At 28.1% G+C, this 20,066-nt stretch overlaps 1 pseudogene; it reads left to right on the top strand.

Moving 5' to 3' along the window:
- Window positions 1–8,840: 8,840 nt before the first annotated feature.
- Window positions 8,841–10,382, top strand: LOC118053669 (lachrymatory-factor synthase-like; annotated as a pseudogene).
- The last annotated feature ends 9,684 nt before the right edge of the window (window positions 10,383–20,066 follow it).

Below are 20,066 nucleotides of genomic sequence, written 5' to 3'. Positions count from 1 at the left end.
AAATATTTTTTTATGAGAATTTTTTTTTTAATGTTATTGATAAGAAGAGTTTGACAAGGTTAATTATGTTATTAAAACTTATTTAATAGTACATTTGCAATTATTTTTATATAATCAATAGGTTTATAATTTTAATTCTATAAACCAAAAATATATAAAAAAATATTTTACTTTACATCTAAAATGTTTTAATTATTTAGTTGCTTCTTCAGTTGAACTATTATTTATGTGAAGTGAATTTAATCAAATTGATACTTGTGCAATTTTATAATATAAATTTGAAATTACAAGATTAGATCTAGGATTAAGTTTAGAATTAGAACTCGTTAATTAAGAACTCAGAATTTCAAACCGGTTAACTTAAACTCTAATCTTAAGTATTCCAATTCCTCTTAATTAAGATAGACACAAAAGAACCTATATTAAACAATTAACGACCACAATGAGAGTGTCAAATTAATTATTTAGAATTGTGGCACCAAAGAAATTAAAATCACTAAGAAGTTTAGAAACAAAATACGAGTTAATTAATGTTCATGTTGGAACATAACATGAAATATCAGTTTTTCAAGAAATAAAGTTAGAAAAGAAAGATGAGAGAGACATAGAAGAGATGCATTAGAATAGATGCATGTCTTGATCAAAGATTAGATGAAACTAATAAAATCATTGATGAGAAATATTGATGCCTTGTTGAAGAAATGGAGCAAAGACATAAGACGAGAATAAAAATTTGTGATGACTATTACAACGGTAGTGTGATGATAAATGATAGATCAACTTATATTGTATTAGAGTCCAATGTTAGAGAAAGGTAGGCTTGTGAAAGGAATTTAGCAGGAAGCTTTGAAAGTCTTGAAAGAAATTTAGAAGGAAGTTTTGAAAAACTATATAATTTCAATTAAGTTTTTTGTCAAGAAGTTATTAAAACACTCGAAGATGTTAATCTTAAGTTAGACGTCAAAATAAAAGGTGTAAATGATGAAATAATATTTGACTTTAACCATATGATGATGGAAACAATTAATAAAATATCTAAAAAGGTGGCAGTTGAAGCAAAAAATCACATTGATTAGAAAGAGGTTAAAGAATCAAACTTTAAGAAAACAGATCCTAAGTTAGATGGTAAATAAACCAATTTGGCCAAAGTAGTTCAACTTAAAAAGTAGTTTCTCACCAAAACCTAGAATAAATTTAGGAAAACCTATAATCGTGGAAGAAGCTAGAAGTAATTCAAAAGCAAGGATTATAAATTATGAAAATATTTCTCTAAGAAACATATGTGTAAAAATGATACCGAGCGATCTAGATATGATTGATTCAGAATATATTTTAGAGGTAGTTGAACAAACTTATAGTCCAAGGATTCAAAAAATTCATAAACCAACCTATATGAGACCTTATCCAGAATACATAGATAGAATGTACCATTGTCCCATTAATTTTAGATTCCTAGACTTTACATTGTTCAATGGTCAAGGGCCTATATATGTTATGGAACACATAGGTAGATTCATCATTTCAATATAGAGAAGCTACTAATTTTGAATTTCTAAAGTTAAGATTGTTTCCAAATTCATTAATAGGAGGTGTACTCATTTGGTATATAATTTTACCACCAAACTTTGTTTAGAATTGGAATGACATGCAAATTATATTCCGAGCATATTTTTTCTAGGATAGAACTAGAGTTTGTGTTGACAGACTTAGTAAAATTGAAACAATACCTTGGAATGACTTTGAAGTAGTATTTAGATAGATTTATGAAGGCCAGAGGAAAGTGTAGGTCTAGGATTCCTAAAAAGGATTTTGTAATTGCAGAAGTAGGTTTGGAATGAGAATTGAGAAATAAATTCAAAAGGATGAAGTTTAAGGATATATATGAGATAGGGGTAAGAGCTTCTAGGTATGAGAGTTTATTGAGAGTGGAAGTAGATAAAAAAGTCTCAATTTACAGAACTTATTATCAAGAAACAATAGGCATGGATGTTGTAGAGTTCATAAAAGGTGAGCCATGGTTTATAATGCATTAATAAAAAAGAATGGTAAAGCTTTATTATCTTTGAGGTCAAATGAAGAACTCATTATGCATTTGACATAAATCAAGTTGATGCTATTTTTGATTGGTCATTAGCAAATAAAAGAAGTAAAATTAAAGGGAAACATAAATAAGTGACTGATGAAGAATTGAAAAGGAAGAATTATTGTAAATGACATGGGGTCATTGGCCATTTCACAAAGAATTGTGTAATATTTAGAAATATAATCCAAAATTTGACAGAATCAAAGCATGTTAAGTTTCCTAAAAAATGAAACAATGAGAATTGATAAGAACCGTCTTCCTTTAGTCAATACACTATTAGTTAATATGACAACCATGGCTAATGATATTTTATTATCATAGGATGTTACCTTTGTGATTGTTACAACAAATGAGTTGTTGATGCTTTAAAATCGAATTAAAAACTTAGATTTACAACAACAAACAAATCACAAGACATTAAAGGATTGTGTAGATGTCATATAACTACAAGCTATACTATTGACAAATATACAAACTTTGGGATATTAGTTAGAGAAAGAGTAATGAAAGGAGTGATAAATCTCAATGAGAAACAAATGCAAATTCTAGAGTTGATAGAATTTAATGGGCTCCCGAAATCCAAAAAGATGCAAGAAAAGCGACCAATACTAATGTAAATGTTGAATATAGATGAGATGACTTATCTAAAAGGAACCTCAATAAGAAATATCGTAACATATACAACTCTTTTAGTATATATATACCTCAAAACTCTAATTCTTCTTTCATGGTTGCATTATAATCATTGCACATGGTTTTCCCAACTTTTACATTGAAAAAGGGAGAAGGAGAGAGAAAACAATTCATTGACGAGATTCATTAATAAAAAAAATTAAATTTAATATCAATATATTTCTATTAAATAAAGGAGTAACATTGAGGTGTGTTCTAGAATTCTATTTTGTTGAAAAAAAGTAAATCGAGGTTTAGAGATTGTCATTCTATTCAATTTAATTTAGTGTTTTTAATGGATTTAAAGGTGTTTTGAGTTGATAAATTAATTTATTGAGGTTATAAGAGTTTTATTAGGATTTTTTAGGTGTAAATAGATTGAAAAATGATTTTTGAATCCAATAAAACCTTAGCTTGATTTTGTAGCCATCTATTCAATGGCTTGAATATACCAAAAAAAAGGACACATCATCAACTTTATTTTATTTTTATTTTAAAAATAAAGGGTGCGCCAACCTTAAAAAAATCAAAGGCAGGTATGCTGGCCTTGCATTGTAAGCCCATACACACCGACCCTTCTTTCTATTGGGCTTGGGATGCAAGGCCCATATCTTTGGCCTTAGTGACTGGCCCTTTTTATTTATTTTTTTTTAGAAAAAAGGCTTAGTATAATATATAAATTATCGTTCAATTATTTCATTGTTCTTAAATAGTATTATAGGTTTTTATGAGAATGTTTATAAATTTTATCTGATTATTGTGTACCTAAAAAGCAAAAATAAGAAATGAAATATTTCTCGTGTGTGTGTGTATATATATATATTATTTTTAATGGATTTTCATATTATTTTATCACATTTACTAATTGATGACATTGTCTTAGTATTTGTTTTAAGAAAAAAAACTTGCTTTTAAAATTATGATAGATTTAAAGAAAAAACAAAATCAATGCTTACAATAAAAAAAAAATGCTTTTACTAAAACAATCAAGAGATGTATAAGAAAATGAAATTTACATTGAAGTGCATTTTTACTTGATAGTTATATTCATTATCTTTTTTGCATATGTTTATTTTCATAGTTGTTTAATTAAATAAAAAATAGATTCTAAAAATAATGTTATAAAGCCTAATTAGAGTCACGATCTAAATTACAAGTTGGGTAGGTTGACTCAAGTCAATTCAAAATATCATTGTTCTAATTTTATTTTTAAACTCCAGAGGCAATGATGGGTTATAATGTTAACCCGACACGTTTGACCAAGTTACTTAATATTATCCAAAAATTTCATACATTTTATAACTGGTTAGCTAAACAACTAAAACACTAAGAGTTGGTTTTATTATTCATATGAATAATGAAGCAGGTTAATATATTAGTTTACACATTTTTATATGAAATGCTTGTTGTGGTTGCATCAATTGAAGCACGTAAAGGGCAACTCTAAGGTCGTAGGTTCGAGCCTCTATAGGCACACATTTTCCTTAAATTAAACATTGATGACCTGTCATTTGTGTTTCTTTCTTTTTTTTCCTTAAAAAAATAGACAACAAGTCGTTCACCCTTTATACAAAGTAAAAAAAAAATGGCCAGGCAAGTAGGCCTCCCTCAAGCCCACGCGTCTAGCTCTTTAGGCTAAGGCTAAGCTTTTTTTTCCCTACCCGTTTTGTTTTTTGCTTTTTTTTTTTATATAATTTTATTTATTTATTTCGAGTCCATCATTTAAAGTGAAGCTTTTATTCAATTTTATCCTTCATTCTAGATTTTTTTCCCTAGCTATTTTGTTTTTATTTTTTCGGGCTTTTTTCTTTTCAAGTCTATCATTTAGAGTGAGGCTTTTATTTAATTTTATCCTTTAGTTGATGGTAAATAACTTTTTGTATTTTCTTACCATGTGATAAAATTAAAAAAAAAAAAAGAGACCAAATAGAGTTCAGAACTCAGATCACGAGCTGACTAAATAGTAATAAGAGATTAGGGTTGGGATTTATGGGCAATTTAAACACATATAAAAAAAATCTTTATTTTTTGAAGGAAAAAAAAAAAGGATAGATATTGTTGAACCTGGTAAGCCAAGCTTGCATCAAACCCAATTTGAAAAGGCTCGTGCACAAGTTTTTTTTTTTTTTTTTTAAATATCAATTTGTCCCAATATTTTTGAAAACTGTTTTAAAAAAATATTTATGAATTACAAGCATAAAAGAATTTCAGTTTCAATATCGTAGTCAAGTTTTCAAAATTGATTATAAATCTTTTATCACTCTTCTTATAATCTTTCAAGTTTCTCATTTTCACCAACTAACGGATCAATTCTATACTTCATTACCAATTCCTTAACATCTATTTCTTGAGGAAGAACCTCCCCATTCCCTACCATACAAGCATGTCTTGCTTTGCATCTTCTATAAGCCATGATTATTTTAGCACAAAGCATTATCCACGGGGAATTGTTGGTTTCTGATTCCAATTTATATAGAAGAAAATAACACAAGAAAGATAGTAAACATAAGCAATACACAATTCAATTGAATAATGCGACCACATAAAAACTCTAATTCAAGGTTTTTTTTCATTGGATATTAGTCTACTGAAATACAAGCTAAACAATACTATTTATACTAGTCCTAGGTCTATTTTGAAGAGGAGAAAATTCTGAATAAATAATTATAGAGTTATGATAGGTATTCCTAAACTAAATAGAAAAATTTTTTTTGATTACTGAGCACAATATTTGATTTCCTAAACTAAATATAAAAACAATAAAACATCATAAAATAAAAATATTTTTCAAAACTAAATAGAAAAAACAAAACCACTATAAAGAAAATTAATTCATGCATCACAAAGTTCACTTTGGTACCTTATAGCTGTATTTTTGTCAATTTGATCCCTAGAGTTTTATGCTTTTATATTTTAGTGTTCAAACTTTATTTTCCTTACTTTTTAGTTCCCAAATTCTAAGAGATGAGAGAGAGTCACCAAAAAAACAGAGACATGAGTGAAAGAATTTAGCCGACCGTATTTGGTTATGAAAATGACCATTCTTGGTATTAATGGGTTAGCTTGGAAAATGGAGTTCAATGGTGATGGTTATACTCATCAACCATGCTAGAAAAAGCATGCAGCTCGTAAATAATTTTTAGATTTAGTTTGATTTTTTTTTTTAGTGATTTTAAGGTGTTTTGGAGTTATAAATAATTTTAAGATGTTTTAGGAGTATTTTCTAGTTACAATAAGCCAAAATTTAAGCTTTTAGGGGTAAAAAACTCAATCTTGATTTTTCAGCCACCAAAAAATTATTGTAATGGATGACACATCACCTGCTACAATTTTTTATTTTGATGTTGAGTAGAAGATGTGTTGTTCACTTAATATAAAAAAAGGTGTCAAGTGTGCGGGCCTTGTCTAGATCCATACATGCTTTGGCTTCATCTTTCTTCTAGGCTCATAATTTTATGTTTTTTTTTATCATAAATCTTAATTTTTTAAAAATATCATCTAATTATTTCATACTTTTAAAATGACATTATACAATTAATGATTACAATAGCAACAAAGGTTTTAATAATTATATATGAGCCCAATATGCAACAAAATGTAAGAAAAAAAACATATGAATATTTCATGAGAATTAAATAGTCTTTTCATTGTTATTTTTATATGGTTTTTATGAATTAGTTTCCTTAATTTTTTCATATAGCCATATAAAAATTATGAAGACATTATTATTATTATTATTTGTTTTAAACTTACTTTTTTTTAGATGATGATAAGTTTTTCAATAAATTAATAGAGAAATGGAAGTTTTGCCTCCAATTTTTTTTTTCAATCTTTATTTAAATCATGGAGATTCTTGTGAATATTTATTTTAATTATCTTATGTATTTATTAACAAAACCACATTGTTAATTAAAATTCTGTCAAAATAAAAGAAAGGCATAAATAAAGAATGATTACTTCAACTTAGAAAATACATTTTCTCCTCTAAAATCTAAAATCTTCAAAACTCTTACGAATATTTATTTTAATTGCTATAAAATTAATTAAGAATTGGCTTTGAAAATTTACCCCATTAGATTTAGCAAAAGTAAAATTTAGTTATTTAACTATCCTAAGTGGGCATGGTACAGTGTAGAATGTGGTAGGTGCTCAATTTTCCATCTTTGACTATTTATTTTTTATTAAAAAAATTTATAGGCAATTTGTTATTGATATTGTAATCAAAAGTTGTCAGATGAGTCCAATTCAGTTGTTAAAATTAAGATATTGAAAGAAATATCTTTTGTAATTTTTTTACTGGATTTCAGCATAGGTTGGAATGTCCAAAATGTACACGTCCTAGTCCAATCACACATTATCAGATTATCACATTATAGTCTTTTTACTATAAAACGGACATACACAAAAGGAAAGAATGTAACTAATTGAAAGAAAATTCTTTGATAATGTGTGAAAAAAAATTAAAAATTTAATTAAACTGAAAAAATTAAAAAAAAATAAAAACAAATTAAACTATAAAAAAATCAATTAAATTGATTAAAATTTTAAAATAACCGACTCGTTCGGTTCGGGTTCGATTTTATAAGCATAAAACTGAAAAAATGAAACTGAAAAAAAAACAAGAAAAAAAACCAAGTCAAACTGATTTGAACTGGTTTTTATCCTAAAAAACCAAACCGAAACCGGCCGGTTTGAACTGATTTTGATTTTTTTTTATTTTTTTTCGGTTTAATTATTTTTTATAGAACCGAACTGAAAATAATCACCTCTAATATGTGTTTATAACTTCTCTCTACAATGGTTCGGTTTTTGAGTCACGTGTGTTTATGCTTTATAACACTTAGTTAGCTAAGTGTTAATCAGTGATAATCTTAATTAACATATAAAATAACAAGGTTATGAAGTTTACACAACTCCATGACTTGCAATATAGGTACATTAATTATCTGATTACTTTATTGACAACAGAGCAATTAGGACTTAGCTTAATCTGCACAATATATTGAAGAAAACTCTACCTGGATTCAGTTCTGAGTCAAATTATCGGGTTGATTCATCAATAGGGTTTTATAATCATGCTCATTTCTGTTGGTGGTATGAATTTAATGACTAGTTTGGATTGAAAAAAAAAGACCTTGATTTTATCAAGGGCAATCTTTTCTTATTTTTATTTTATTTTGAACCATTGGAATATATTATCATAACACTCTAAAAATATTGGAAGTTATTTCGGTGTTTATTATTTATATAAACAATAAAGCATCTTCATATGTTTATGATAATTTAGTGTTGTAGATCAATTAATTGCACACGAGAATAGCTATGAGGTCATAAGCTTAAATCCTATTAGTAATATTTTTTTTTAATAGATAACATGTTGTTTATATTTTTTAAATAAATAAAAGAAAGATAAAAAAAAAAACTAATAATAAAACAGGCCACATGCTAGGCTTGGCCTTTTATATCTTTTTATATTTTCTCTTTGTTTTGATTTTGGCAATCCGAAAACAATTTACTAAATTTACTTTATTTTTTTTAGTTTTGACACGATGTTTAAATGGTATTATAAATATGTATTTGAGTTTTAATAATTTGTTTTTAATCATTATTAATCTAATTCAAAAATACTAATACTAATAATAAATTGTTCACTTGAATTCAATTCCAATATATTTTTATTCTTAAAATATTTTAATTAATTTTTAATATGATTTCATCACATTTATGATGTTTTTAAACATTAATCACAAATGAAATATGAATATACTATTATGATATGTATTTTTAATTACTTTAACAATTGTAAAATATTTGTTCATTTAATAAAAATAACAATTCAAATTAAAAACTCCGTGTTCGTTAAGAATAATAAAAAATAAATTAATAAAAACATTTATCTGGATTAATTTTTTTTTAACAAACAACTTGATTTTTAAATTTAATAACAACAGCAAATAATTCTATAAAATTTTAATATTTAATTCTTTTTTTCCCGGGATGCATTGATATCGTGATGGTGCGCGCCACGTCAGAAACACTGAAAAGTGATACGTGACAACCCAGCTGTCCAGGTGTCGACATAATTATCTCTAAGTCAAATTTAGGGCTGGTCTCTAATTATCACTCTAATGGAGCAAAATCCACAGCCACAATGGGAAGGCAAGGTCTCAGCAAGGCTAGCCAAAGCCACAGCAGATCAAATATGGCCTCTCCTCAACGACTTCTTTAACCTTCACAAATGGTTTCCCGGCCTTGCCGCCTGCTATGGCATCCATGGGACTAATGGTGAGCCAGGTTGCATAAGACACTGTGAAGGCTCCTCGATTCCGTCCACCGACACCAATACAGATGGCCACAGTCAGCCTGTTAGCTGGTCCACTGAGAGATTAACAGCTGTTGATCATGGTCAACGTAGCTTGAGCTATGAGATAGTTGACAGCAATATATTGGGTTCAAGTCATATGTTTCGACGGTCAAGGTTGTTCCTCAAGGTGATGATGGTCAAGATGGGTGTGTGATCGAATGGTCATTCAGTGTTGATCCAGTGGCAGGGTTGGTATTGGATGAGCTGGTGAGAATGTATAAAGTGGGACTGCAACAGATGGCTGAGAGACTGGAGGATGGAGTTGAAGGTTTGAGAAAATTATACTTCCTTTTCTCGTTTTATATGTTTGCTGCAGCTCTTGATTATTTTTACAGCTTATAGCCTCAGATTTTTATTAAGATACATTTTATTATCATATACTGCAATATCCAAAATATATATAAATAAAAACAAAATGAATTTGAAAAGTCATTGGTCCCCTGTTTGCATTATTATGGGTATTAATGATTGATGCACATTATCAAAAAATTCATATGATATTAATGATATTGTGTGTATTATTATGGATATTAATGATTGATGCACAATTAGACAATTTGTATGATTTGATACACACACACAATATCATTAATATGAAGAGAGAGAGAGAGAATTGAAATATATATACGGTAAAAAGAAAAGAAAAGAAAAGAAAGATTAGATTTGTAGAGAGAGAGAAAGAGAGAGAGAGAATTGAAATATGAGCACGGGACGAAGAAAAAAGGAGAAAGGAGGAACAAATGGAAGAAGAAGGAACAAAGAAGACAAGTAAGATTGTTTTATGCTTAAATTTATTGGTTTGATTTTAGGGTTTGCATGATTTAAAAGGTTTAATAAATGTTTAGGGTGTTAGTTTGGTTTAAAATGAAATAATTTGAGGATTAGAATTATGAATTTTTGAGGTACTTGTTGATTATCTTTGGATTTGCAGTTTGGAAGATTGACCGATAAGGATTCTAAAATCTTGATCAACTTATTTACTAGTTGGTTGTAATCCGTCAGCTGATTAGCTTGTCGTGGTGATTGATCAGCTGGTTATTTTGGTCTGTCGGTTGATCGAGTAGTCGGGTTTAATCAGTTCCTTTAACTTGGGATATGTTCGACATTGATCGGGTGGATCAATATGGTTTTATAAATATGTTTTGGTTTCTAAGCTTAAAGTTGTAATATTTTATGTTATCCGTTTCGAGTTGTTTTTTAGTATTTTTGTATCCGTTATAGGTTCTGCTGACGTTCCTACTAGCAATCCTTAGTAGTCTTCAATTTTGCATTTGTTTTTTTTTTTTTTGCTTTGTTTTCCAGGTGAGTGTGATAATATTTAATATGTATGTAATATAAATAATATATGTATGTAGATTATATGATGAGTACAATTGGTTAATTCTTGAATATCTTTATTTTCTAAGTATTTATCAATTCTTAAATTTACGTTTGCATTCACATTCTATTGAATTAAATTTTATTCAATATGATAATTATTTGCTTTGATAACTATATAAGTATCTATTATGTCTTGATATCAGTGTACTTGTAATAAACTCCATATTAACAGAGAATAATTAATTTATGTGCACATAGTAATATGTATATCACTATATCTAGTTGGTGAGAATAATTAATTTATGTGCACATAGTAGTATGTATATCTAGTTGGTGAGAGATGCACCAACTTGTGACGACTTATCCTCTCATATTTATCTGACCTGTATTTCATTACAATATGCTATTATGCTTAATGTGTGTGTGTGTTGGTTGTTTTAATTCTTATATTTTTATTGTATCACAATTTATGGTCTATAACTTATAAATATCTATAATGTACATTAAATGTTATAATCTCACTGGGTTGGTTGAATTCACCCTTTATTTTTAATATTATTTTCAGGTTTTTAATTTTTATTAGTAGGTTGACTTTGTTAAGAGTTCCCACTTCTTCATCTTTTTGGTTGATATGCCCTGTTTGCTTCCGTGAAGCTTTCCTTTTAGTTTCTTATTCAATGTCTTCGAGTAATTTACTATTACACTATTTTAGTTAAATATTGGATTTTGATATCGTAATAAGTATTATGGATTATTATTTGTTTTTGTTTTATTTTGAAGAACATTTGAAATTTTATGAAGTGTTGTGTATTTTGTACAATTTGATTTATGACATGTATATAATGAGGCTTAGCATAGGTGAGTGTCCTCTTTCACATCACTCTTGCATTGCCGATCATGGATTTGAGATTCGAGTCGTGGCTTATACACTATATTTTATTTTTTTTAAAATGTATTAAATCTCAAATCTTGACTTTTTAGGCTATTAGTATCTCCTCTTGGAGACAACCAAATCTATATTTTGTTTGGTAGGCATCCAAGTCAGTTTATCAACCAAATTAGCTTTAATCATTTTTTTTTTAAATGATAATTAAAAAGTGTTTAAGACAACCAAATCTATATGGACTGTGAGCAACTTTGGTCTTTTTTAGACCCATTAGGGTCCTATTTGGTACTGCAATGTGGCTAAACTTTTTTTTTTTCTTTTAAATTCAAATATTGTTTTTGCTTCAAATTATTTTTTGTGTGTTTTTGAATTGTTTTGATATGTTGATGACAAAAATTAATTTTAAAAAATAATAATTTTTTTTTTATGCATTTGCAAGTAAAAAAAAAACTTTAAAAAATAGCTGTTACAATAATGCCAAACACTATCTAAGATATGAAAAGGACAACATACACCTTATTGTTAAGTGTGTTTAGGACAACTTCATCTTAATGGTGTTAGCAGTAACATTGATTAAGTGTGTTAGCTTGTTAAGCTGTGCTATTCATTAGTTTTGCAAAAGTATTTTTATAATTAAAAATATTTTAAAATAATATTTTATTTTATTTTATGACATCAGTATATTAAAATAATTGAAAAACATTTAAAAAATAAACAACAATTTGATGTTTTTCAAGAAAAAAAAATTAAAAATATTTTGAAAAGGAACTTAAATCACAAAATAAAAACTTGTTCAATATTTTTTAAAAATAAATATTTTGGTAAACAAATATTTTTGTTCCTTAGATTATGACTTCTAAGATTGGAATTGAATGAACAAAATAATCAGGACAAAATAAAAAAAGTATTCATTGGAAGGAGATAGTAGTGAGCAAAACAAATTTGAGGAAAAAAAAAATACAAAACATCCTCTCTCTCTCTCTCTCTCTCTGTTTTTTTTTTTCAATTCCTTCCATTTAAAAAAAAAACCTCCTTTTTGTTTATTCTTTCATCCACCTTTCTTTCAACTAGAAGTGAGCCTTTTTCGTGACAAGGATGCTCTTAGTGGATTTTCACTCCTTACTAGGTAGTTTTTTCGAGAGAAGATTGATGTGATCCAAGCTATACCAAGAGATTCATTAGAGGTTCTAGTTGGTCTAGTGACAAAACTTAGGGCTAAAATGGTCATAGAGGCTTTCAATGGACTTCTTCAAGACACATGGGTCAAGGTAGACTTCAAGAAGATATTAAATAATGAAGAAAAAACCTCAATTAATTTAATTCATGTTCAAGAAGTGCTTGTTGGTAAGCATTCAAATATTACAAAAAAATTGGAATAAAAAAAATTTAAATTTGTCAATTTTTACTTTTAACTACTATTTTTGTCATAATTGAAGCTGCAGAAGAAATTCTAATGTTATTCTAGTTTGCATTAGAAGGTAGACATTCATATCTTGCAAGTAATATATGACATGCCTTTTAATTCATTAAGAGAAGAGAAAACTATTCGTTTGAACTTGAGCTTCGATTATGCCAACAAATTATAAAAATAAATTTAGTCTTATTTAAATTAGTTGGACTATTGTTTTATTTATCTTTTAGTTATTATTAGGCTTTATAGAGATATTAAAGCTTTTATTAAAATTTGAGTTCATTTGATTATTATTATCATTACTATTTTCGTTTATCCATATCCATTAAGATATCCTAGTAGACTTATGATTCGTTTTATTATAAATACTATTTGTAGAGACTTTTAATGTTAGACTAGTTTTAATTAAAAAAAAACCTGACATTCTTGTTATCTTTTGTGTTGTTGAGTGATTTTTATATCAAGTTTTTCATTGAACTTGCAAATTCTTTGAAGGATTGAACAACTTTGTTGTAATTTTATACTACTTGTTCACGTCTCTTTATATGCATAGTATGGGGTGATCATTGTGTATAACTTTGGTTCTCCAAGGTAAGTTTTTGTTGGGTCACAAACTATTTGAATTTGATTTTAGTGTATCTTGGGAGGTGTCTGCATTAAAGATATTGATTCAAGTTCTTACTATTAATATCTTTACCTAAAAACAAGTAATATTTCTCAATAAAGTTGATTAATTAGGATGAAATTCTATCCTGTAGAAATTGTACATGCATATGGTTGATTAAAAATCATAAATAAATAAAAATCAATATGTAGATCAAAAACATTTCTTGAAAAATGAAGGAAAAACCCTTTGTTATTTGTCAAATGGGATATTGATTTTTTTTTCTTTTTCATGTATTTTGATGAACCGAATGTATCAAAATGTGTATTTACAATTCCTAAGAGATGGGATTTGATCATAATCAACCAATTTTTTGACTTTGAAAAGCAACTTAAATCACAAAATAAACACTTCTTTAATGCTCATTTAAGATTACAATTTACCATAGGAAAAGGGATAAATTGGGCAATTAGCACACAAAATAATAAATGGCAAATTAACACATGATGAAAAAGTTTTAGTGAAATAGCATAGTTTGAGGATGTCGCATTTCAAAATCATGACACTTGACTAATGTTGCGATAGTGAACCATGACATTAATTATAATTTTTTCATGATTCAAAAATGCAACATCGAATCAAATGTCATGATTCTGAACCACAGCATATAATTAGCATACCATTTAGAAAAACAACTAGACAATTCACAAAATGGTCAGACAATAGCAAAAATGATTTAACCATTTTGAGAAACGATTGGACTGTTATGGCTATTATCCAATTTGAAAGATTTTTGTGTTTTGAGATTATAAAAGCTTATAAAATCATAGTTTTTGTTAATCTAAATCTTAATTTACTTTATGATTTTAGAGAGTTAGAAAATTTATAATTTTAACAAATTTTGGACAGAGTTTCTTCTATATAAAAATTATATCCAAAAACAATTTCTATTTAAAAACACTTGCAAAAAACTACAATAACCTCAATAAATAAATTTTAACTAAACTCAACAAATTCTCACATTTTAAATCACAAGAATAAAAAGAACAAAATACACACACATATATATATGTGTGCGCGCGCAAAATAAATAAAAAAATAATTTAATAGTATAATATCAAGTAATTTCAAAATATATAAACTTAATTTATCTATGTTTATATCATCTATTCGATAATTTAGGCTTATTAATAACACGATTGAATCAGATCCTACACATGGCTAAGTAACCTCGTTCTCTATAATGATATAGAGTTAAGTCTTTCTTGGAGGACTTCTATAATATACACAAGTGGATTCTAGACATAAGTTACCAAGTGGAGGGTGAGCTAGGCCAGCCTAGACAGGTTTGGTACTGTGCTTCTAGCACCACCATAGCATCGGAAGGCCGTCAGGAAGAGATTAAGATCAGCTGGGCCAAAGAGAAGGTACTCGTGATCAATCCAATCGAACGGTGTATAAGCTATGAGATCATGGAAAATAACGCTGGGTTTAAGTCATATGTGGCCACCATCGAAGTCTTGCCAATCAATGGAGATGGTCAAAATGGATGCAAGATCGAGTGGTCATTCGTTGCTGATCCAATTGAAGGGTGGAGATTAGAACTCTTACATTCGCAACTGTCTCCAGTTCATGAGCCAAAACATGGAGCAGGCTGTCCTGTCTGCGTAATAACTTTACTAGTGAAGCAAATTCGATTCGGTTTGGTTTTTATTAAAAAAAAATAATTAAATTGAAATTTTTAAAAAAATAAAACCTGAAACTGAACTGAAACCAGTTCAAACTGGCCGGTTTTAGTTCGGTTCGGTTCGTTTTTTAAAAAAAAAAGCCGGGTTGTCTCGGTTTTTTCCGGTTTAGCTCGGTTTTTTTTGTTTTGGCTCGGTTTTTTTCGGTTATTTTTTCGGTTCGGTTCGGTTTTATAAACCTAAAACCAATACCGAACCAAACCGGTTAGTTTTTTCAAAATTTTAATCGGTTTAATCAATTTTTTTTTTTAATTTAATTTTTATTATTATTTTTTTTTATTATTATTTTAATTTCTCGATTTTTTTTACTTGCTCCTAAACTTTACTTATTGAAGTCAGAACTTGAGGACAAAGGCGAGAAGGGGGGACGCTTTAAAGCTACCATTTTTGCCGACCTTAAATATCATCAAGGACAAGAGAAGACTATTGATTTGATGCTCCACTACCAAAGAATTCTCGGGTAAAGCGACGAGGCATTCATTATCATCTGTCATTCAAAAAGAAGGACCTCTAAGAGGCTGTTTAACAGTGTATTTAAAAAATATTTTTAAAAAATTTTAAATTTTATTTTTATTTTAAATTAATATATTTTTGATGTTTTTAAATTTTTTTATCCATTAATTTCTAAAATAAATTTTTAAAAATTAAAAAAAATATTATTAACATATTTTTTAAACAAAATATTTTAAAAAACAATCACAATCACCCTCTAAACTTACTTATATCTGTTCCTATATTGCGGGTAATGATTTGGTAGGCAATGCTGTCTTCAGAATTATTATGAGTTATGCTGTATGATTGAGGAACCTCTCATGCCTCCATTCCCTACATTTTATCGTAGAATTCTGAGTTTTTGACGTCCTCTCATCTGTTAGCTACTTAGCTTTCTTCACCTTTAGATGAATCTCGAGCATAGAGATGATGTGGTCTTGAAGGAATTGTTTAAAGCAAAGCTAAGGTCTAGTTTGTTCGACAACAATTAGTTTTTTTTTTTTTTTCAGAGAATGGCCTTCATAAAAAGTGATTTATTTATTTTTATGTTTGACAATATAAAAATTAAACTGAAAAATATTTTTTAATGTTTTACTATATCATGAAAAATAAATAACAAATTATTTATTGATGTTTTATTTTATAAAAATTTATCTAACATATAAGAAATATTAAAAGAAAAACCCAAAACATGTGGAAAAAATATTGTGCATGTGCCTTGATTTACCAAGAATTATAATGGTGAATTTAAGATTTTTCCCTTGAAAAATCATAAGCATCTGTCTTTGAGGGGTATAATACTCTATACACTTGATTTTTGAACGTTTTTGATGTTTTACATTTTTGTTATTGTGTAATGACTCTTGTTTTTTAAATCAAATTTTTAAAAGCTTGACCACAAGAGTTTATTCATCATTTCATCATATATATTCATAATAATGCTTTGGTACTAGGGGCAATGTTATATTTTCATAAATAAAAAAACACATATTAGCATACTTTGCATGTTTCAATGCATTCGTATCTCAACCACCTTCAATAGGCACATGCGACTTATAAGAGTGGTCACAACCATTCTTATGTCATGTCATTCAATTTGTCTCAACATTTTTTTCCTTCATATATAGTATATGGTCAACAGATGACACGATCAAAAGCTTGATGTCTTCTCCCAAGTGCAGGAGTGTCGAAGTAATAAATAACCCGGCAAGACCGGGGTCGAACCACAGAGAGGTTAATTGTATAAATTATAAATAACAACGCAACAATAAAAATAATAACGATAATAATAACAAAAGTAGTACTAGTAATAATAATAATAATACTCAGTACGTGACGTTGTTATACCTGAGAATGATCTAAAAGATCGGGTCACAGGTTTCCAGCCTATATACTGAGTTTATGAACAAATAATAATAATACTCAGTACGTGGCGTTGTTATACCTGAGAATGATCTAAAAGATCGGGTCACAGGTTTCCAGCCTATATACTGAGTTTATGAACATATAACAACAACAACAACAACAACAACAATAATAATAAAGAAGAGAAGGAAGAAATTAATGAGAACTTTGAGTTGAAAGATTAATGTAAGGATTAAACAAAGATAAAAATAAATGTCAAGGTTAGAGGATCCACTAATGGTACTTCAAACAAGTATAGTATAAACTCTAATTACTCAATTGGAAACCACACATAAAGGAGGTTCCGATCAGATTATAAATTGTTAACATGATTACATTAGTTATTTTATTCGAATAAAGCTAATACTTGTAAATGTTGGTAGACATTCATGATTATAACTTATGTTAACAACAAATCAAGTTCCTTTCATAGCTCAGGTGTCGGTTATACCATACAGTATGGGCTATGAAAGTACCAAGTATTTGTTGTACCAAGTGTTATACAACATAAATCTAGATTAACCATTTAACAAGCAAAGTATTAAAAATGAACAAGATAACAAATATAAAACATGTTAGTATCCAACATTCAGGTCCATGTTAAGTTTATATTATATTTATTCTTACACCATTAGTGTAACTTTTTCACCTTGACATAATTAACTTAGCTAAACATATTGAAAGAAAGAAACATAAATGAACAAGATAAGAACATAAATGAGAAGGAAGTTAACTAAGTAAAGGAAAGGAAATGAAGTGCATAAACTTGATATTAAAGAAAGCAAAACATAAGCAATACAAAGAGAGAAAGCAAGAGCATGATCTTGATCTGAAAACTAAGATGCCTCAATACATGGTAAGTGCCTCCTTTTATAGGCCAAAATTTGGAACTATTGATTTGTTGACTAATTGATGAGTGGGTGGCCACATCTTGACTTGGTGACAATCCTTATCTTCTTGTCTGAACAAGACGTCATTTCTAACATCATAATTTATCCAGAATCCTCAGGAATATTCTAGAAAATTGTCTCAGCTTTCCAACAAAAAAAAGATGAGGTCATTTGGACTTCTAGAACTCAAGATATGGGCTGAACACTAAATAGTGTCTAGGCTGCAGGAGAGCTTCGGACTTCTTCGTTGTTCCTATAATTTGGACTTGAAAACGGCCTTCTTAGATCTTGGTGTCAAATGAAAGTTGTAGGCCTATGTTTTACCTTTCCATCCATATAAAATGGACCTAAATCCGAGATCTAGAGCTCCAGATATGATCCAATTACCGAGCAATGTTCCGGTTTGGACTGCACCGACATCTCTTTTCTAAGTTTGGCCATCTCTTTGTCCTTTAACTTTCAATGCTTAACCTCATCAATCAATCCTTTTATTTATGTGATAGTCCTGTATTTAAAATGAGCATTTACCATAAATTAAGGTATCTTATAATATCAAACTTGTTATTATAAAACATGCTTTCGTTAAGGAGTTATTGATACTTCAAGTGCAAAATGATGATATAAAACCTTGATAAACATGTATTTTTAAGTACTAATCAATAGACCTCCAATGTAGCGTTGATGATCTTTTCCATTTCCTTTTTTTTTTTTTTTTTTTCTCTTTCCTCTTAAAAATCATGCCTAGCCCTTCAAATTTGCATATTAGACTTCAAGTTTGTTTTCTTTTGCTTTCATCCCTTATTTTTTATTCATATTTGTTGTCCTTTAATTAATTTTTATTATTTTTTTAATTTTATCCTTCAATTTCCTAATGTGTGAGATTTGATCCTCATGTTTTTATTTCTATTTTTTTTTCATATAGTTTTTTTTTAATATGTTTTTTTTTTTATTTTTCATATAGTTTTTAAATATGTTTTTTTTTTTCAATTTCACCCTCCAATTTTTTTTTCTTTCATATCCAATGCTCATTCTGTTTGTTTATTTATTTATTTATTTTTGCTTTGGGAAGTTTTTTAAATATGAGGATTTCTCTCTAATTTCATCCTTCAACATCAAATTGGTTAAGAATTGAACTCGGGTCTACGATTTAACTAGTTGTGAATTTAGAATATTAACTCAAGTTTAAAAGATTTGCTACAAATAGAAAAATAGAGAAATCCTGTTCTGGTCAATTACTGTAGATTGAAACAATAAATCTACAATTTATTTTCTACAAAAAATTTAACGCTCCCCCCCACTCAATTATTATGGATTAACCATTTTTTAATTGATCGATATTGCTATTGTATTTTTTACATCTTTTTTGCACAACTAAATTACTAGAATACCTATAAAAGCAAAACAACACTTAACTTGGGTCTAAGGTTTTTTTTTTTTTTTTTTTAATTTCACTCTTAAAGCTTGATTTCAAGGGTGTATTCATAATCTTGGGGCAATTAGATCTTTTAATTAATGTCGGTAATAATTAAGAATTTTTTTTTATTACATCATTTAATGTTGGATTGGATAGGTAGACTTTATTAGTGATGTTTTTTTATAGGGTTATCATAGTCTCAAATAAACATTTATTTAAAAGTTGATGCTCAAAATTGAAAGCGTCTATTTTTTATCCTATAATTATGTAAAAATTATTTTTAAAAAACAAAGTTATTAAACCCAATTGAGTTCATGAACTCAGTTGTGGGGTTATTGGGGTCATCCAACATGTCATTGTCTCGATGCTTAAAAATACAAAAGTTTTCATATTAAAGTTCTTTTATAAGCTAAGTCATGCTTTTACCGGTTATTTGGATTGTCTCTAAACCCATGAAATCAACCGATTCACATTAGGTTAGCTTTGATTCAGTTTAATTGGAAACTTGTGCCAGACAATAAGTCAAGTGGAGAGATTTCAAGATTTTTCTACTTACTCGAGTTTAATAACATTTCCAAAGAATTTCCCACACTTTTAATTTTAATTTTTATATTTAAAAACTTTGGTTTGGTATGTGGTAGAGCATAGGCCAATGAACTAGTTAAATATAATTATCTAACCACTTACAAGAAAAGAATGAGATATAAAAAGTGTAACGGTAGGGGGAAAAAACAGAATTTATGATATTTATATATATATATATATATACACATTTATATAT

This window comes from Populus alba, chromosome 18, assembly GCF_005239225.2.
Source record: "Populus alba chromosome 18, ASM523922v2, whole genome shotgun sequence".
Taxonomy (NCBI): Eukaryota; Viridiplantae; Streptophyta; class Magnoliopsida; order Malpighiales; family Salicaceae; genus Populus; species Populus alba.
The sequence above is the reverse complement of the archived record's forward strand: the minus strand, read 5'-3'. Positions and strand labels throughout refer to the sequence as shown.